The 14,336-nt window shown below is 39.9% G+C and overlaps 1 long non-coding RNA gene across 1 annotated transcript; it reads right to left on the bottom strand.

Moving 5' to 3' along the window:
• Positions 1-210: 210 nt before the first annotated feature.
• On the bottom strand, positions 211-1,148 carry LOC146820748 (uncharacterized). Its single transcript, XR_014962612.1, has 6 exons — positions 1,083-1,148; positions 938-964; positions 749-775; positions 621-654; positions 488-525; positions 211-395 (listed from the first exon to the last, which is right to left on the bottom strand). It is a non-coding gene; the product is annotated as an uncharacterized LOC146820748 (long non-coding RNA).
• Positions 1,149-14,336: the final 13,188 nt, after the last annotated feature.

Raw genomic sequence — 14,336 nt, 5'->3', positions numbered from 1 at the left:
GCATGTGTTGTCCACCACTGCTGGGATTAACTGGAGTTATAAACAAGTACGGACTTGTTGATAGCTGCGCACTGTTCACATGGTGTTTATATAAACACCTCTAGATTACACATAATAATACAACGTAAACAATGTATTCAGTTAAAGTATTTTTCATTAGATTGTTTTCAAAACATGTAGTACTGTATGTTAAACAGACATCTGGCGACAAAATAAAGTTTTCAATTAGAATAGGTCAAGAAAAAAACATTCAATACTTTTACAATAGTTCCTTATAGTGTGCAAATGTGTAATACATTCACAAAAGTACATATGTTGTCATTCACATAAATACAATTATTATTTGTATGCCCAATGCATTTCGGAACCTATGAGTTCCTTCTTCAGGGGACAATCTGAAATGAAAACATAGAACAATCCTGTCAATTTATATGTCATGGCGGCTGGGTACATATGGAGATGAAAAGTGTGTTAAAAGAGTCCATACCTCACAAGTCAGAAATTGATACGCTATTGTTATGTGCTCTGAAAAAAATAATGGAAAATAAGGTGGATTGTATGTCTGTGTTTTACTGTCACTGATTGTGTGTTAAATTCAAGACCGATATCACTAAGCTTACCTTTGCGTCGTATTAAAGCGAGGGATTGTATGCCCTGTATGGTGAGAAACGGGTAATTGAACTACATAGAACGAACTAAATGTTATATCGCACTAATGGTTAATTAAATGAGATGGCATGCGTCTTACCTCGCAGAGGTATGTAGCAGAGCTGTTCTGAAAATAGTAACAACAGTATAAAAAACGTGCGTAATGGCACTTCGTAAAGAAACAACGTGCCAGGAATATAAAAGAACATAAAATACGGCAGAATAACTGAAGACGGGTAAATCCTGAAGTGTTCTATATGAAAATCGTAAACACTGGTATGCTTCTTACCTCTTGGAGGTGTACTGTTAAACTGCCCTGAAAAAACGAGAAAATACGAGCGTTATTAAACTATATGGCGAACCAACGTTCTAAGGATATTAAGCCCAGCCAGCTGGCAAAAATATTGATCCTAAAGTAGCCGATGAAAGCTTACCGTTGGGAATCCAAAATGAACGTATCAAGTAACTGCCAAAAGACGAGGAAGTAGCTACGCCGTGTGATGTTGAATTTAAAAGAGCCCGTAATCACGGGAAGATGTGCCATAGAAAGCGGACTGAAACTGATTAGTCTGACTAACTTTGTCAAGACGCCATGTTGAAGGATGTTAATACTGTAGCCAGCATGCTAACTATTGATAAATGCTGAAGTATGCTGGAAGCTAGATGAATAATTAAATAAGGTTAAGAAAAAGTCGAGTGCTAATATAAGGAATATGAAAATGTAGCAAAGAATAATTGCAAAGAAAAATAATAAAGAAAAATAATAATAATAGTGAAGAATAATAGAATGCTAGTCGATGCTTGTCAGTGTTTTCAGAATAACTCATGGTACTAACATATGATCTTGAAAAAAAATGAAAATAGTCTGGAATGCTCAGTGTGCCTGATGTATGGAAATAATGTTGTCTTTTCCTGTATTGAAGAAGATCCTATGATTGATGTAAAGAATGTGTAGAAAGGGTTTAAAATAAAAGGGAGGAGTCTGACCATGACAGTGTGGAAAGTGTGAATCTTATAATTTAAACAGACCTGATGTGCTCAATGATCGACTGTGTGACTTCGTTTCTGTTGGACTAATGTTCACGCTGGAACCGGTAAACAAAGCCAGAAGGCAACATTGAATTAGATAACTGGTGAGTGACCTCCCACTTTGCATCTCATTAGAGATGCAAAGCTGGGCGTTAAGATTTTGTGCGCTAAAGCAAGGTTTCACGCGTTAGCGTGACCTTGCTAATTAGGCGATAAAATTATCGACGCTTTTGGCCGAAAACGGCTGCAAAAGCGGCAACAATTTTCTATCGCCACCTTGTAGATATGCCCCATAGTGAACCACAGCCAATAACAGCGCAACTCTGTCAAAGCTCCAGCAAGTACCATATCCCCCCAGAATTAATGCTGTAGTACTGCATGGCCTATAGTGTTGAAGGCTGCCAATTCAAGAGCAGTGGTTGAGTTGGTTTTTGCTTGATATCTTGTGGTACGTAACTCCTTCAGAATGTTCTTTAATGTAGTTTTCTTGCGTACATGATGGAGGTTGCACGTCACTTGCCTAATCTGTGATTGCAAAAAAAATACTATTAAAAATAATTATAATTAAGATGATGATAAACCTAAAACTGAAATCCACTGATTCCTTGAAAAGTCCAATGCTAATCACCAACACTGACCATGAACCGAATGCTGATCCTAAATTTCTCATTAGCCCTGAGCCTAAGACTAAAGCTAACTCTAATCAACGATTCAAAGCCTAACGATAACTTTAAGCTCAAAGCTGGCCCTACCTCTGAGCCTAAGCCTAGGTCTAATGCTTGTCCTATGCCAAGCCATAAACCTGACTCTTAAACCCGATGCTAAGCCAAAGACTAGCCCTATCCTTGTGCTCTTTGAGACTAACACTACCTCAAAACGTTCAGCTTTACCATCAAGCCAACCTTTGTTTTAAATTCCTGCAATTTTGTTTGAAGAAAAGATATGGTGTGTTTTATTTCAGAAATAAACTATTTAACTAAACTCTTTCAGTTGTAGCGTTTTGTTACCTGTTATGGCTGCATATCGCAGATAGCAATAATAACTTGTTATAGACCTTAAAACCCTTCTTGTGTCATTCCTAAGCACTGCCAGTAACAGATGACTCCATTACACAAGTTATGGTTTTGAATTGCTCATCTCTGAAAGCATGGATGGCTTGGTATGCCTTTCCAGGTTTGAACTCATGGATACCTGATCAGCACGGGTCTGTTGTGATGGTGCTGGATACATAGGCATGCTCTGCTGGTAGTTGCCTTTGAGTCCGTTTTGCTTCAGGTGGGATGAGGATTTGAATGCAGTGCTCTTTCTACAATTTCCTCCTTGTAGGAGGAGTCCAAGTCTGGCCAGTAGTTGGTCAGAATTGGACGGGCCCGATTCACAGAACTAAGTTAAGACAAAATCCTAAACTTACTACCATGTTGGTATTCACAGAAGGCACTTACTCATTTTGGTATTCACAGAAGGCACTTACTCATTTCGGTATTCACAGAAGTTAGGAGTCCTAACTTTAGGACTCCTAAATGCCTTCTGTGAATACCGAAAGTCTTAAAATTAGGATTTTTCTCAGTTTAGTAGTCCTAAATCGACTACTAAATTGAGAAAAATCCTAATTTTAAGACTTTCGGTATTCACAGAAGGCATTTAGGAGTCCTAAAGTTAGAAGTCCTAACTATACTACTACTAAACTGAGAAAAATCCTAATTTTAAGACTTTCGGTATTCACAGAAGGCATTTAGGAGTCCTAAAGTTAGGACTCCTAACTTCTGTGAATACCGAAATGAGTAAGTACCTTCTGTGAATACCAAAATGAGTAAGTGCCTTCTGTGAATACCAAAATGGTAGTAAGTTTAGGATTTTGTCTTAACTTAGTTCTGTGAATCGGGCCCGACATGTTTAATAGAGGTGTGGTGATGGCATAAGTATTCCTCCTTGTGACTTTGATTTCTAGAGATTCATTTACCAATCTCATGAAAAACAGGAAAGGATGGGGAGCCTATATTTATTTTATGTCAGTCTGTTTACAGGGTTCCATCAAAACCTTTAGGATCTTAGTAACTTTGATCTCTGTGATGTAAAGCAGCTGCCAAATGCTACTCAAAGGGGGGCATCTAAGAGGAAGCCTTTATACCAGGGCATAATTGTTAACACACTGTTTGTACATTGAATTTCCGCCAGTTCTAGAAGAATGGTAGTAGACTAACAGACAAATATGGCTGTGAGTGCGTAAACCCATACAACCTTTTCTGCTTCCTGTGAACGCTGAGCTAATGAACCGCGAACGATGTAGTCCAGCTACGGAGTTTGGTGCTCCCAAAAGCGCTGAGTCCAAAAACAGAATAAAATAAAATCAAGAGAAATTAAATGCACAACTCACAGACATTCGCCGTCTAAGAATGAGGAAAGGACTGCTAACTTCTAACTCTGCTAATACTCTGCCTTTAGCCAAGTAACTGTGATTACATTCACTCCAACCTACTTCCTCAATTGTCTCGTTCCCTTCTTGCCTTCATGCTAAACATACAGGTCCTCATTTACAAGATGCATACGCCGCCGGAGCGTCACTTTTTATAAGGATCCGGTGGATCAGGCCTCTCAATCATATCTCTGAGGCGACACAAAACCACCCTACATGACTTCGCATGGTCTCATGGATATTGAGTAAGGCAGCTCTGCCTTGCTTTTCTCTTTGTCAAGTCAGCATTCCATGGGTGTTGCTGTGGGTGTTCCTACTCAACACTCATGGATTTTGACCCTGCTCCTGATTTACAACATCACGTAAACCTGTGGCAGCGCCAAAAGCTTACGCATACCCAGAGCAGGCGTAATGAGGAGAAATGCTTACCTTTCTCCTAGTTTTTTTCTCTTTCCACAATTGCTGCATTCTGCAGCACACCTAGAATGAGGATTTTGACCCTGCTCCTGATTTACAACATCACATAAACCTGTGGCAGCGGCAAAAGCTTACGCATCGCCAGAGCAGGCGTAATGAGGAGAAATGCTTACATTTCTCCTAGTTTTTTCTCTTTCCACATTTGCTGCATTCTGCAGCACACCTAGAATGAGGAAAACGCCTATTGTGATTTTTTTTGTGCAGGAAGGTGCTCTTCCTGCACAAAAACAATCATGCCAAAAAGTCGGACACCCGTGCAAGGGTGCCTGTGTTGGTGCTCGTCTGCAAATTGTGCATCAGCGCTGGGTGAAAACACATGAATGCACCATATTATGGTATCTCATGTTATGAGATATTGAAGGGTTAGCATTCTCATGACAGAACTAAGTGATGTCATGGACTGTTGTACTTGACAATGTTCTGAAAACCTTCAGTTATTGGACTGACTGCTGGCTGTTGGATGGGGTCTTCTCTACTACAATAAATCTACTATTTATCATCAACTCATTGATCAAGCATTTTATTCAAGATACTTCACTGGCGTAGTCGGCATTGGAATGAGAAGATCTCAACACAAGAGTTAAGTTACTGAAAAGACTCTTTTCCTCAAATTGATGCAGATAGAACAAAGAGGAAGCCACAATTTTATTCGATCTAGCTCTAACAAGCATTGGATTATCTTCATCAAGTGGGCTTGATTTCAAATACACCCGGATCAAGATAATCATCGTATGGCTGCTGTCTTGCAGAGCATTTGAATAGCATATACAATCAGCCTACGTTGGATGCTTAATCTGTCTCACTGTGCAAAGCTCAACGCACTTCCTGCAAGACCTTCATTCGATGTGGTATTGTCGTGGCGCTACACTCATCGTTTATGCGATCTCGTTTTGAGGGAACTGGTGGTGCAGTTTATGTTTTGTTGTGCAGGGCGGATGCATATGCTACAGCCTCCCGTTTGGGTTTACATCGTGGTCATCGTGATCATCGCCCAATTTAAAGGATTATTTATAGCGATAATTTTCAACATTGATCTACTGGAACATTTAAATATTCAAAGATATACATTGGATACTCAACGGACGAAGAGCGGCATACCTGGAACTGGAACTTTAACGAGTTGTTGGCTTCCAAAGTCCACTTTGAGTTCCTGCATTCGGAGTTCTCGTTACCTGTGAACAGGATCTGGAACTGACTCCACGAAGAATTCCGTAGCACGTCATCGCGCACTCAAACAGGATCTGAAATTGACTTCACGGAAGACTCCGTAGCTCGTCATCGCGCATTACGTTGTTGTAAACGTGCGTGGCGGCCATCTTGATTACGGTTGCTTAGCAACCGGGAGTGTCTCTACATCGCATCTTTCCGTGACTGAGGGCGCTTTCTTCTCGTTGTACATTATGTGGACAATGACTGTGTATGGATCGGCAGGACAATATTAACAACCTAAATTAGTAGGTCCTTAGAAAATTATCGCTAGTTGGTATATATATATATATATATATAAAAAATAAAAAATAAACTTAAAACTGTTAACTGATGGTAAATGGTTTAAATTTTATTTAAAAACAAAGGAATAACTAGGTCCAATAAGTGTGTTAAATGGTATTATGAAGGGTCATACCTGCCATAACAAGTGGTATTACATTATTTGTGGAATAAGATGTAAGTAAATCAATTTGAGATATTACAGGTAAAACTTATTAATTGATACTTGTAAACATTTGCTGTGCAACCATGCAGAACGTTACTGCAGCACCTTTCTTTTTATTGTGTCCTGGTTCTCCTCCAATCAAATGGAAAAAGTGGAAAGCAGTATTCGAAAGATATGGCAGGGTCTGTGGTCCGTCGTTAAGTGCTGAAAGACGGTCAGCCTTGTTACTCCACTGTTTAGAATCGGAAGGCCAAGATGTGTTTGATAATTTGCCAGATCTTTCAGCTGATGAAGCTAGAGGTCTAAATGATTATGAGATCTGTATTAAGAAGCTCGATAAGCAGTATTTGCCCAAAGTTAGCACAATCCTTGAAAGATATCAGTTTGCAAAGAGGATGCAATCTACTGATGAGTCTATCGAGGATTACATAACTCAGTTGAGAAAGCTTGCCTCTTCATGCAAGTTCGATAATTTAACTGATGAACGCATCAGAGACCAATTTATGTTTGGTTGTAACATGGAAAAAATTAGAGAAGCGTTATGGTTGAGGGACGAACCGTCTCTGGATGAGGTGTTAATTATTGCAAAACGCATAGAACACTCTTTGAAATGTGTGGCGGTGATAAAGAAAGATGCTGAAAAGGGGGCTAATGTTGAGGTAGTAAAGATTAAAACAGAAAAAGGTGATTCTAATATCAAAACACAATCAGACAAAGTTGGGATGGAAAGAAAGTGTTATAGATGTGGTAAAACGGGACATTTGGCTAACGATAGAAAATGTCCGGCACTCAATCAAACATGTTCAAAGTGTAAATTAAAGGGGCATTTCACTGCTTTCTGTAAAACAAAACCCAAAACAAAGGTCAAGGAAGTAGAAATTTATCAAAGAGATTGGGAAGAACCTAATTCTGAGAATTTGGTTTGTGGGCAAATTGTGGTGCAAGTTGAAGCAAAAAATGGAAGAAAATCAGGTCCATATGATGAGATTGTAGTGGAAGGAGAACGCACTAAGGTATTATTTGATTCTGGTGCGAAGATCACCATAGTATCAAATGACTTTTATGCATCTAAACTCAAGGGAAAGATTACTCTTATCAAACCAGATATTATACCTTTGGCTTATGGGGGGGAACCCATAAAGATACATGGATACTTCAATGGTCTTATAGAATATAAAGACCGGTTGATCAATGGTAAAATCTATGTTTCAAAGCGTGGAGACAACATTATTAGTTGGCTGCATCAAGGGGATCTGGGGGTGTTTCTTGACCCAAATGCAGATTTTCCGATACAGTTGAGAGAGAGGATTCAATCTGTGGATAAGAATGCTGATGATATATATGCTCACATACTTGAATCTGAATTCCCTAATGTATTTAGGGAAACCTTGGGATGCTTGGAGGGGTATAGACATAAGATACAATTAAAAGCTAATGCAATTCCTGTACAATGTAAGGTGAGGAGTGTTCCACTATCAGTTAGAGATGACATGAAAAAGGAAATAGAAAAACTGAGCAGTTGTGGGATTATTGAGGAGGTTGAAGGATCGGAATGGCTTGCTCCGGTCGTTGCAGCACGCAAACCGAATGGCAATTTGCGTTTGTGTATCGACTTGAGACAACTTAACAAGTGTGTTGTGGTGGACAGATACCCTTTGCCTGATATTACTGAACTGTTGACTTTACTTGATGGAGCAAAGGTTTTTAGTACGTTGGATTTGACCTCGGCGTATCATCAGATTGAACTGGAGGAGTCGTCTCGAGACTGTACCTCATTTATTACTCCATTTGGTACCTTTAGATTTAGAAGAATGCCTTTTGGTTTGGTGTCTGCGTCCTCGGTATTCCAAAGGGTAATGGAAAGAATATTAAAGGACCTTCCTGGAGTGTGTGTCTACCAAGATGACATATTGGTTTTTGCAAAAAATGACAGGGAACATGACATTAGGTTGAGAGCTGTGTTAAAAGCCTTGAGCAAGCATAATCTCACAATCAAAGTGGAAAAATGCACATTTAGATCTAACATCATTAATTATCTAGGTCATAGCATCTCAGGGGAAGGTGTGAAGCCCAAATCCGAATTGGTCGAAACCATCACAAAAATTAGTTCTCCCACCAACAAGTCTGACCTAATGAAATTTTTAGGGATGATTGAATATTACGCTAAATTTGTCAAAGGGTTTGCACTAGCAACTGTGAATATGAGAAAGTTACTGCGAAAGGGTGAAGAATACGTGTGGACTGTGAAATGTGAGGATGAGTTTGTGGCTATAAAGGAAAAGCTGGGACTAGCTCCTTTATTGAAGAGTTTTAATCCTTCCGGTAAATCCATATTGGTGACTGACGCGAGTGAGAAGGGGCTGGGAGCCGTGTTGAAGCAGTGTGGTGTTAACGGCATGAAAATCATTATGTTTCTGTCTAGAAGTTTTAGAGATCCAGAGACTCGGTATTCAGTTGTTGAGAGGGAAGCTTTAGCGGTGTTTTGGGCGGTAAAAAAACTCAAGAAGTTTTTGTGGGGTATAGATTTTGTGGTGCATACAGATCATAAACCTTTAGTTGAGATTTTCAGTAAGAAAGGTTTGGATCTAGTATCTGGTAGAATAACCAAGTGGGTGATTGGTTTACAGGAGTATAACTTTATGATCAAGTATATTCCAGGTATTGAAAATGGCGTAGCGGATGTTCTTTCGCGTTTGGTACCTTCTGCCAGCTTGCATGAGGACAATCCAGAGTATGAGGAGGATGATGAAATTGTTTGTGTAGTAGATCAGGTCATCATATCGGAAGATAGATGGTTGGAAGAAATCCAGATGGATGCTACTTTGTGTGAGATTATATCATTGTTAAAAGTAGGGTGGAATTCCAAAAAAGATGTGTCAGAGGATGTAAAATGTTTTTGGGGTATACGAAATGAATTGTCAGTGGACAACAATCGCTTATTTCGCGGGACAAGACTAATTCCTACTACTAGTATAAGAAAAGAATTGGTGGACTCTGTGCATGTGGCTCATTCGGGTCTAACTAAGTGTAAGGAAAGACTGCGCATGTCTTATTAGTGGCCAGGAATGGACAGCATGATTGAGCGTGTCATTAGAGATTGTGTGTCGTGTACCATTAGTGATAAATCCAAGTATACGCATGAACAACCTATGGTCTTAAGGAAACGTCCAAACGGACCTTGGCAGGAAATTGCTTTAGACATAGTTGGTCCCATTCATGGGAAAGAATCTCAAATATATTTGTTAGTGGTCATAGACATGTATTCTAGGTGGGCCGAAGTATTCTTCTTATCGTCTGTCAACACTAGCAATGTGATTGAGTGTTTGAAGTCCCTATTTGCCAGGGAAGGTTTTCCTACTTCTATTTTATCGGACAATGGTGTTCAGTTAATTTCAAGAGAAATGGAACAATTCTTGTCCTCTAAAGGAATTGTCCATAAAACTTCTGCTCTCTATCACCCAGAGGCAAATGGGATGGTAGAAAGATTTAACAAAGTTATTGAAGAGACTATTGCCTTGGCGAAGAGTGTTGGAATGGACTGGAAAAAAGAGGTCATTGGGAAAATTGAAGAATATAGATTGGCGCCACATTCAACTACTGGGAAGACTCCTTTCTTACTGTTTCGAGGTAGACTTCCTAACACATGTGTTGAACCATTTTGGGTCAATAAATATGAATTGCTAAAAGGAAAAGAAAAAGAATGTGATGGGGAAAAGATGTTGAGAGTTAAAGAGGAAAAAGGGAGAATAAGGAAGGATTACTTTGATAGAAAACATGCTGTCAAGAGAATTATTGTACGCGTTGGAGATTGGGTCAGGATCAAGCGTCCTGGTGTGCTAGGCAGCTCTATGTCTAGGTTTATGAAACCTATTAAGGTGATTAAAGTATTTAACAATGCAATTCAAACCCAAGATCATCGCATTTGGAACTTAAATAGGGTAGTTGTGTGTAGGGGGAAGTTGGAATGTGGTGAGAGAACTGATTCAAAGAGGGACAATAACATTTATTTTCACATTAGTGGTGAAGTGGGTGAGAGATTGAATTGTCCTAGAAAATCTTCCAGGGTGGTTATGAAGCCAAGTTACTTGGCAGATTTCATTTAACCTTCTTCATTTTGTACTTATTGATTTTGTTTATATGATGTTGTTTTCTGTATTTGGGGAAGGGAGATGTGTGGTATCTCATGTTATGAGATATTGAAGGGTTAGCATTCTCATGACAGAACTAAGTGATGTCATGGACTGTTGTACTTGACAATGTTCTGAAAACCTTCAGTTATTGGACTGACTGCTGGCTGTTGGATGGGGTCTTCTCTACTACAATAAATCTACTATTTATCATCAACTCATTGATCAAGCATTTTATTCAAGATACTTCACATATCTTGTAAATACAATGCATTTCTGCCCTTTAGAACTGGTGGCAGCGCAGCAAAATTACTTGCAGTACTGCCCTACGTCAATTCTTTGTAAATGAGGTCCACAGTTCCCTTTTGGCCAAATCTAGACTCCTCTTTGGGTGTAGACTTTTCTCTTGACTCCCTTCTCTCTGTTCCCTTACCTCTGGTTTAACTTCCTTAGTTGTCTTATCCTCTTCTTGTCTGATCCTTTCATTTATTTAATCGACAAATTTCCCCTCATCTTGACTAAGTTTGCAGGTCACTTCATACTTGCCAGCGTTAGTGAGATTTGCATTAGTAAGCGGAGGGAAAAATTCCATCATATACTTACGCCCATCGTTTCTCTTATAAGCATATTTATTTGCCTAAATATACTTGTTAAAACCAGTTGGTTTGGGTACACATTCTAGGGGACATTCAGAATCAGAGTAAAACAGTTTAATTAAGCATAGGTGATAAAACAGATTCAGGAAGATATAACTGGAAAAGGCATACGAAAGGGTAAAATGAAAATCAGACAAACCCTCTGCGGCTGGAAGATATGAGCAGACTAAACAGTTTTCAGTTTTCATCAACTTTACATATTCCGCAAGCATTTTGAAGTAAACATTATGACCATAAATACTTCGGACTGTGGAACATGAGGGATTCTACCTATGTGAGATACGTTGTTGATTATTATTGTTTTGTTAATATTGGCCGTATCTGGTGAAGCATTTCTCTCTAGGAGATAGAGGTCTAACATACACCCAACCTCAGCGTCGGATTTACCCGGAGACTAGACCAGGGACCGTATATACACGATCATGAAATTTGGATGTTTGAAACAATGTCACGCTACTTTTTTTGAACATGTATTTAACGTTGATACCTTGTCCTGCCGGAACAATATAAATAGCCTTGAGAAAGCCCTGGCCTTATTGGCCAAACGGGGCAAAACACGGGTCGGCTGTTCTCTCTCTTACAAAAATATTTTTATGAAAAACTTTTCTATGAAAAAATCAACATTGAGTAAAATGGACCAAATTAAGTGACAAATAAAAATAAAAAGAACTACTTTCACTCCAACCTATCTGTGTTGTGTTACATCCAAATAAATGAATTAACCTATTGATGTGCATACATATGTATTAGGAAAGGAGGAACTTTTGCCCACAATCTTCTCCTCATTTGTTCTTCTGAGGCTGTAAAGGTCCAGAGCCTTGAGCAAAACTCCTCCAGAACCCTAGGGATTCATATCTAGACTCAGGATCTCTGGACCGTTCTCTTTTATCTCCACCCAACCTCAGCGACTGCTATGGCAACTGCCAAAATGGCTAGGACAGTTTTGCAGTGATTGAGCTCCATGTTAATCTTGCGCCAGATAATATTGCCTTTAATTTGTTAATCCTCTATTCCTACCCTATGGTCTCTCCCCTAGCTTGAAATCTACAGTGAGAATCAGCTACGTCCGCTGGATGCCTAAGGGACCTTAAGTCCTCTGACCGTTTCCCTAGTTTCTCTTTCATTCTTTCTCTTTTGTCAGAATGTCTAGTCAACTTTTGGTGCCTCCTTCAATGCCCTTTTCAGTTCAGGGAGACTTGTCAGTATCAGTTAAACGGTCATCTGTTTCGCTACCATTCTTTGCATAGTATGTCCATTCAGGACGTACGTACCTTTAGTTCCGTTTCCTCTCTATTTTGAGTTGTTTGTTCTTTGTCTGTTCTAAGTCGTTGTCACTAATTTGCCTTCATGTTCAGTTGTCTTGATCTTCTGGCTCCTCTCGAATGGTCTCAGGTATGGGTGATTTGGACATCACTCTTTTTGTTTTTGTTTCAGTCTTTGACCACTTTCTCATCATGATGCAGTCTTCTTTTTGTTGTACTGGTTATTGCTGGTTAACGAGACTCCAGTTCATCACCAGAAGTTCAGGCTTCTCTTGTAATTTCTCCAGCTCGCATTCTGCTCATGAAGAGCCTTCTTCTGACTGTTCTGTTTTGGCTGCCCAGGTGTCTCTGTGTTCTCGACGTATTCGTAGTTCTGAGTCTGTAGTCTCATCATTTGTCTTTGCTGAGGACTCTGCTTTCTCACACCGCCCTTGAATCAGTGTGACTAAGAGTTATGGGGTTGAGGGTTGGTTCTCGGTTTGACCTTCTTCTTTGGACACTTCAGAGATTTTAAATTGAGGTGGACTTGAAGAATTAGTGGATGTTGGCTCCCCTTCTTCCTCTTCTCGTTCTCTTTGTATGTGAAGCCTACACATTTTATTGCAGTTATGCTCAGTAGGATGAATTTGTGTGGCCCTCTCCAACATTCTTCTAAGCACTACTTGCAAACTTTGCAAGCGTGTCTCCTTATGTGAATCCAATCTCCAGGGTTCAGGTTGTGGTATGGAGCAGTCCTCACAGCTGGTGTTGCAATGTCGACCTGGTGAAAGATAGAACATACTACATCAGCTAATCCTTTACAGTATTTGAGAACTGGGTCATCTTTAACCACACATGTGGTTGCTGGAACGGAGGACATTCTCAATGCTCTACCCATTAACACTTTGTGTGGGTGGAGATCTGTTCTCTTTCATGGAGTACTTTGAATGCTCATGAGTACCAACACAACAGCATCTGCCAGTAGAGAGGTGTAGAAGCGCATGCCTTGGCTAGTTTTGCTTTGATTGTCCCGTTTACCCTCTGAACAACACCTGATCCTTCTCATTCCGTAACTGCTACGGAATCTCTAGTCAATCCCTAATGCTGTGCATAGCAGTTGCATTATTTTATTCTTGAAGTGCGCCTCATGATCTGATACAAAATAAACCTGCATCCCGCAATATGAGATCAATTCTCGCAGTAGTAGTTTGGCTACCGCCAGACTATCGCATCACTTGGCTGTATATGCCTCAACCCATCGGGAAAACAAGCACACGATAACTAATATGTACCTGAGTTGGTTACATTGGGGCATTTCCACAAAATTGATTTGTAGGTGATTAAAGGGACCATTGCACATCCCTATGTGACTTATTGTTACAACATCCCTATTACCAACGTTGTGCTTCTGACATGTCACGCACCGCTGACACAGCTTTTAGACCATGACTCAAAAATTGGGATTGTATCAATACAGATTGAAGATCTGGACCATTCCATCTCAACCAACATGGGTCAGTCTTGCATGTGTTTCACCACGGCAGGTAATATGCAGTTGGGCAGAAACGCTTTTCCCTCCTTTGACACCAAATATTGCTGTTATCGTTCACACATGTACCTCTTCCCAACTAGCTTTCTTAATTTCAGGGACTTCGCGCTGCAGTTCTCTCAGCTAATGAATGGTTTGCATTGTATTTAGTACCATATTTGAGACTATGCTCCCTCTTTGCTACATGGCTCACCCAAATGTAATGTTTTTGACTCAAAAGCACAGTATCGAGTGATTTAGTCCGCATATCGGTTGTCTCTGGTGACAAAATCATCTCCGCTTCTATGTTCAGACCATTTCACAACTGCTGTTTCAACTGGAGCTCATTTAACAAGATTGAGATGCACAGCCTATTGCGGATCGGTGAAGCAGATGAAGTGAAGAATCCTCTCTGTGACCACAGTTGGCCAAAATCGTGTACCACTCTAAACCTATACTAGTTGTCAATGTAAATAGTGACTATCAGTTCATCTGAGGTGCAACAGACTCTAGCAAGGGCAATCAATTCAGCTACTTGTGTAGCAGTTACATGACACAGGTAG

The sequence above is a fragment of the Triturus cristatus genome, chromosome 6, assembly GCF_964204655.1.
Source record: "Triturus cristatus chromosome 6, aTriCri1.1, whole genome shotgun sequence".
NCBI lineage: Eukaryota > Metazoa > Chordata > Amphibia > Caudata > Salamandridae > Triturus > Triturus cristatus.
Note: the sequence above shows the minus strand (reverse complement) of the source record. Positions and strands in the feature narration are given on the sequence as shown.